General features: G+C 51.9%; 1 protein-coding gene across 1 annotated transcript in view; it reads right to left on the reverse strand.

Moving 5' to 3' along the window:
- The window catches only part of CRISPLD2 (cysteine-rich secretory protein LCCL domain containing 2), a 105894-nt gene extending 100518 nt beyond the window's left edge, over positions 1 to 5376 (reverse strand). The window contains exon 1 of the mRNA XM_011928058.1: positions 5177 to 5376. The gene's annotated coding sequence lies outside the window, so the exon portion shown is untranslated. The remainder of the gene's footprint in view (positions 1 to 5176) is intronic.
- Positions 5377 to 6270: the final 894 nt, after the last annotated feature.

Here is a 6270-nt window from a genome sequence, read left to right on the forward strand (position 1 = left end):
GCGAGACTCCATCTCAAAAAAAAAAAAAAAAAAAAGGTTACAGGCGTCAGCCACCGCGCCTGGTTGCAGGCCCCTACTCTGAGAAGCACTTCTCTAAAGTACCTCTCAGTTCTCCTCCTTCCCCCACCTTGATCCAGCATTTCCCAAACCCCATCCTTTGAATCCCCCACTTCCCAAGTTCTGCCCACCTTCCTACCGTGTACCAGTACTAGTACATACTTTGTTTTTGTTTTGAGATGGCATCTCGCTCTGTCACCCAGGCTGGAGTGCAGTGGTGCGATCTTGGCTCACTGCAACCTCCACCTCCCAGGTTCAAGCAACTTCTGTCTCCACCTCCCGAGTAGCTGGGACTACAGGCACCTGCCACCACACCTGGCTAATTTTTGTAGTTTTAGTAGAGACGGGGTTTCACTGTGTTGGTCAGGCTGGTCTCAAACTCCTGACCTCAGGTGATCCACCCACCTCGGCCTCCCAAAGTGCTGGGATTACAGGTGTGACCCACTGTGCCTGGCCCCATACTTTGAATTTTTATTTAACTTGGCTTGTTTTTTGGGCTCCAAGAAATTTACTTTAAAAAGGTAACTTTCTATCACTCCCACTGGCAGAGAACCTGATCATTAGCGCCGTGAACAGACAGCAAGAGTGAAATTAAACAGTAAAAACAACCCAGTTATTTCCTCCCAGCCAGGTGCTGATACCAGCCAAAGGCTTTGTTGTAGAGGATGCTTGCTCTTTGCTGTAAAAGGAGATCAGGGTGTGGGAGAGGTGTTAGGGACAACCCCACTTGTGACTTTCACCTTGTCATAAACAGAAGGACCGAAAGAACAGAGAATGGAAAGAACAGCTCTTGGATTGGGGGAATTTGCTGCTGGATCTGTGCACGTGCTCAGTCACCTTGGGAACTACTACTAGGTATGGGCTCTGCACACTTTGGGGGACACAGTTCATTCTAGAGTGAGCTGTTCTCAAGTGCAATGCCACCGTGTTACTTGCTGTTCATCTTGATGGTGCCCACTAAGTGGTACAGCTCATCATAACACCTGCAGGGCAGACCTTTGCCACCCTGAGCCTGACTCATAGACTGCAGGCACACCAAACATTCTGCCATTCTCCAAAAGTCCCAGGCCCTTCTCCACCTCCAGGCCTTTGCACACACACGGTGCCTCTGCCTGGCACACCCTCGCCAACTCCCCACCCACCCACTATCATCTTCCCCGGCTCGCAAAACCCTGCCCGTTTCCTCTAGGAGTTATCAGACTCTTCTCAAGTCAGACTCAGAAGATGCCAGCTCCCAATCCTTACAGGGGTCCAGCTGAGTCTTTTCCCTATTCAAAAAAATTGGGGGTAGGGTCAGTTCCAGCTCCCTTGATTACAAGCAAAATGGGAGCATGACTTTTTTTCCTGGGATGTTGCCATTCTGTGCTCAAAATAAAACACGTTCCAGAAATTGGGATTGAAAATGTGGGATTTCATAATTTATAATTTTTTAAAAAATGATGGTCCGGAAATTGCACAATCCTCATCAGGACTTTTTTTTTTTTTTTTTTTTTTTCCCCTCTGACTCTGTGGTTTTTGTCTAAGCTGACGCAGCACTCAAGACAATCAAAGCAAATCTCCCTCGGCTGGACCATGATGTCCTCGCAGCCTTGCAAGAGGGGTCTTTGTCCAAGAGTACCCGTCATTGCACAGCCTGGGGTAGAAGGCAGGGTGACGTCTCAGGATGCCCTGCCGGCTACCGCTGTGACCCAGGTGGCATGCCAACACTGCCCACCAATGCCAACTGCCAGGGCTTCCCTGCACCCATGGAGAAGGCCAGCAACACATTCTGGAAAGACATGGCCTGAGTTGATGCTTCAGGAAGAGAGTCAAAAAAGAGGCCACAGTCTCCTCAATAAGTTAAACATAAAGTTACCACACGACCCAGCAATTCTTCCCAGGTAAACACTCAAGAGATATGAAAACATATGCCCACACAAAACCTTGTATGCAAATGTTCACAGCAGAAGCCTTCGTAAAAGCCAAAGGTGGAAACAGCCCAGATTTCCTTCAGTGGAAGAATGGATAAACAAAACGTGGTCTATTAATACAATGGAATACTACTCAGCCATAAAAAGGAATGAAGGTCTCAGACACATGACAACATGGATGAACCTTGAAAACATGATGCTGAGTGAGAGGAGCCAGACACAAAAAGCCACACATTGTGTGATTCCATTTACATGGAATGTCCAGAATAAGCAAGTTCATAGAGACAGAAAGGAGATTAGTGGCTGAAGGGAGGAGCATAGCGAATTATGCCTAATGGGTAGGGGGGTTCCTTATGGGATGATGAAACGTCCTGGAATTAGTGGTGGTGGCTGCACAATACTGCAAATGTACTAAATGCCACTGAATTGTACACTTCAAAATGGGTTAAATGGTAAATTTTATGTTTATGTGTATTTTTACCACAAAACATTTTTTCAGGAAAAAGAAAAACAGAACATGGCCCATCCTATTAACCACCACCCAGATCGGACTGTCCCTTGCCTGTCCCAGAACTCAGCGTGCTCTATTTAAGACTTTACAAGGTGCTCTGGGTCCCCGTCCCAGGAAGGTCTGAGCATCTGTTCCACTCAATGAACTGAAGACGAAGTGGAATAAATTATGCCCAGATTGAATTTTCCTTTCTTGACAAGCCATCGGCCCCTTTGAGAGATCCTGGGTTTGCACATCTGGGACTGATCAAAAACCAGCGCGTTTGCAAAAAAAGAAAAAAGAAAAGAAAGAAAGAAAAAGCCTCCTGAGTCAGGCGCAGGCAGACATGCAGGCACCTCCCACATACAGCAAATGACGCTGGTGACAAAGGAAAGAAAAGTTCCAGTTCCCACAGGCCAAAGAGGTCAGTGCCCTGCCTCCAAAAACTTTCTGACCTCCAAAGACGTCAGAGGGTCCTGCCTCCAAAAACTTGCAAATGCAACCTACAAAGGGCCACATAACTTGGGGTCTTTTGAGGGATGAAGTACAGAGGTTTTAAGGGACCTCACAGTCTTCTTCCCTAGCTCAGGCCTTCCCAGTCCAGCCAACTCTCCTCTCCAGGCTGGAGACAGGACTCTGAGAGCCAGCACTGATCTGGGTCCTGGGACAGGGCTCTCAGTACTTGTCAGCAGTGTTGAGTCCAAGGCCAGGGGCAGTTGATCCCCTTCCAGCCTCACCCCAGCCAGGACCAGGGACCCAGATCCCTGCCAACGTTAAAAAAAAAACTCCCACATGGCACGAAAAGTCTCAACTAGTAGCAAGCTCTGCCGTGACAGTCATGTGGCTGGTCGTTAGATGGGCACCTTCCCCCAGAATCTGGCGCAGGGCCCAGCCTGGATGGCAGCTCTACCCCGCCCTGGCTGTGTCATGTTGGGCACACACCTTAATAATTCCGAGCCTCGACTTACTCCTTGTAAAAAGTGCCCAGCTCATAGAGCAGGCAGTGAGCTCGTCCACGGAAACCCTGGGCACGTCTGGTCTGTACTAAGCATCATGTAAATGTCAGCTGCTTGTATTATTACAAATGGCATTATTACTATTCCTACTCTTACATCTTGAGAGACTGTAAAAATCAAAATCCCCCTCTTGGTTTCTCCTCCCTGGGTACATTGTCCAGTGGTTTTACCTGGAGCCCCTCTAAGACAAAACATCACCTGTGTGAAGGTCAGGTTCACAGGTGGAGTTGGCAGTGGGCAGAGAAGTGTCTTAAAGAAAGCAGGGTCAAGAGTGCAGATAGGACCCACCTGGGGGTGATAGCTTTCCATACTAGCTGCGGGATCTTAGGCAAGCACTTCACCTTGCTGAGCCTCAGTTTCCTCAGCTGTGAAGTGGGCATCGAGAGATCTACTGCCCAGGAGTGTTGCAGCGATGCCAATACAAGTAAAGTGCGTGGTACAGACCGCGTGCCTGCTGCACGGGCAACACAGTCCCACATCCACTCCTTTTCCTGAGTGGAAACAGCTAGATCGGGACAGTAGCAGAAAATCAGGTGCATACAACCCAAGGAGCCCTGGGACAGCCAACAGTCACAGCTCATGGCCTCAGTCTGCTGGAAAGGGCCACGCCCCGGTCCTGTTCTGCAGGCTGTCTTCACTGTCAGACTCCAGACCCTGGATGGGGAAAGCAGGCACACCCCATTCTATCGGGACAAGGGGTCCAAAGGCCCAAAGGGGAAACTCAACCCCACTCTCAGTTGCGAGGCAAGCCAGGCATTTGCACGGGTTCCCGGCTGCTTCTCTCAGCCAGGGCAGCAACTCACATTTTGGCTGAGAGACGCCCAATTCCAGTTGATGAGCAGGCATCAGCGAAGTCCTCCCTGGCTTGTCCACCAGCCCAGCCTTAGCAAGGGAGGCTCTGGGTCTGCAGCACATGAGAGACTAACCCTGGCTCTGTCCACATGGGACGACTGATGTCCCCCACACTCCAGAGCGAACCCTCAGCTTCCACGGTAACTCTCCCCATGCAGGAGTTATGCAGGTGCCCGCTCTGGCTAAAGAAACCCAGAAACCTGTTCCCCCAAACTGCAGAACCCTGACATGGCCCCAAGTCTCTACACATCCATTTGAAGCTCTGGAGACAGACAGAGCTGAGTCCCAGCCCTGGCTCTGCCTGGACAACTTGCTTCACCTCTCTGACCCTCAGCATCTTCATCTGAAATATGGGAAGAAGGCGACCTTGCAAATGAAATCATAGAGCGGCGTGGCAGCAAACGGCAGCTGAATGCATATGCCACTAGATCACCCTGTTCCTCCAGACATGAGTAGGACACATTCTAATGCCTGCCACATCCATGCCATCAGCTTCCCAGTTATTGACACCCACTGCGAACACAGGAATGCAACAAATGCTAGCGCTGCACAAGGAAGGCAAGAGAGTAAACAGCCCCCAAGTAGCAGCATTCTGCACTCAGATCGCGTTGAAGCCCGGCTCTTTGGAGTCCTGGCTGCGAGGTCCTGGGCAAATGAGTTGTCTTCGCTGAGCCTCAGTTTCTCCATCTGCAAAAGGGCCTGTCGCAAAGCTATGTTCCGCGATGCAAGCAGAGCACTCAGTGTGGTGCCCTCACACAGTCAGCCCTGCGAGGTGGCATCTATTCTAGTTATTCCAGCTTCTCGGGAGGGTAACAGTTTGCAAAAGGGAGAGGCATGGAAGTCACACTTACCTCCGCAGGGTTCCAATCACCAGCTCGCTGGCGTCTCCCGCGTCGAGCAGCGGTAGCAGCGGCGACAGCGCGGGCACGGCAGGCACAGCGGGCACAGCAAGCAGACAGCTCAAAGGGGGCGGCTGGAGACGCCCTGGGATGCGAGTGGGTGGCGGGGCTCAGCGCACCGCCTCTTGTAGGCTGCCAGGAGCACGGAGGCCACGCCCCCAGGTGGCTGGCGGCGCTGGTAGGACCGATCAGCACCGGCCCCGCCCCCGGCCCCGCCCCGCAGGCTCAGCTGGCTGAAGTAGGCGGGGGCTGAGGCGCGGGCGCCGGGTGGGCGAGGAAGGCGGGGCCGCTGGCCTCCAGGGCCAGCTAGGGACAAGGAGACGCTCAGCTTCCTCGCCACTGGCCACACAAGTATAGTTTTCATTGAGCGCTTACTATGCGCCTGGCGCGGTGCCAAGCGCTTTCCACAGGGGGCTTGCAAATTTACCAACCCCAACTCTCTGCAGCTCAACTGGAAAATAGGAATAAGGAGGCGACCTCCTAGGATTTTAGCAAATGAAATCCGCAAGGGCTGGGCGCTGTGAACTGTGGCGCGGTGCAGAGTACACGGTTACGGAGTTGACTCCCACCCTCTACACGTGCTTAGAAAACTTAGGCACACGCTTCCCAATTTGCAGACGAAGAAAGGGAGACTTGTTACCGGATGGTGGCGCTAGCGCAGGGGTCCAGGCTCCGCCCTTTACCTTCAATGACCCCAGGACGCGTTCCCAGGAATCCAGGGAGGTGGAAATCATCCCATTTCACAGATCCAGTAACTGAGGCTTGGAGAAGAGCGTGCCCGAAGTGCCGTAGCTAGGAGCAGTGCAGCATGTTCATACTTCTTTTGCCCGAAGGCATTTAGCATTCTTAACCTGTGCAGGTATACAGGTAAATCAATTTCGAGCCAGACGAAATCACCTTTGAAACAGGTAAATCCACGTTCCTTAAGAGCTAAGGGACTCCCCTGTGCTCCCCCCTCAGTCACAGAATGTGGCCGGGTATGCAGGCACTGTGCGGTGAGCTACTGGGGCCCAAGGGCAGGAGGAGACCTGTCCGCATTGCTCATC

This window comes from Colobus angolensis, unplaced genomic scaffold (genome assembly GCF_000951035.1).
Source record: "Colobus angolensis palliatus isolate OR3802 unplaced genomic scaffold, Cang.pa_1.0 Scaffold76, whole genome shotgun sequence".
Taxonomy (NCBI): Eukaryota; Metazoa; Chordata; class Mammalia; order Primates; family Cercopithecidae; genus Colobus; species Colobus angolensis.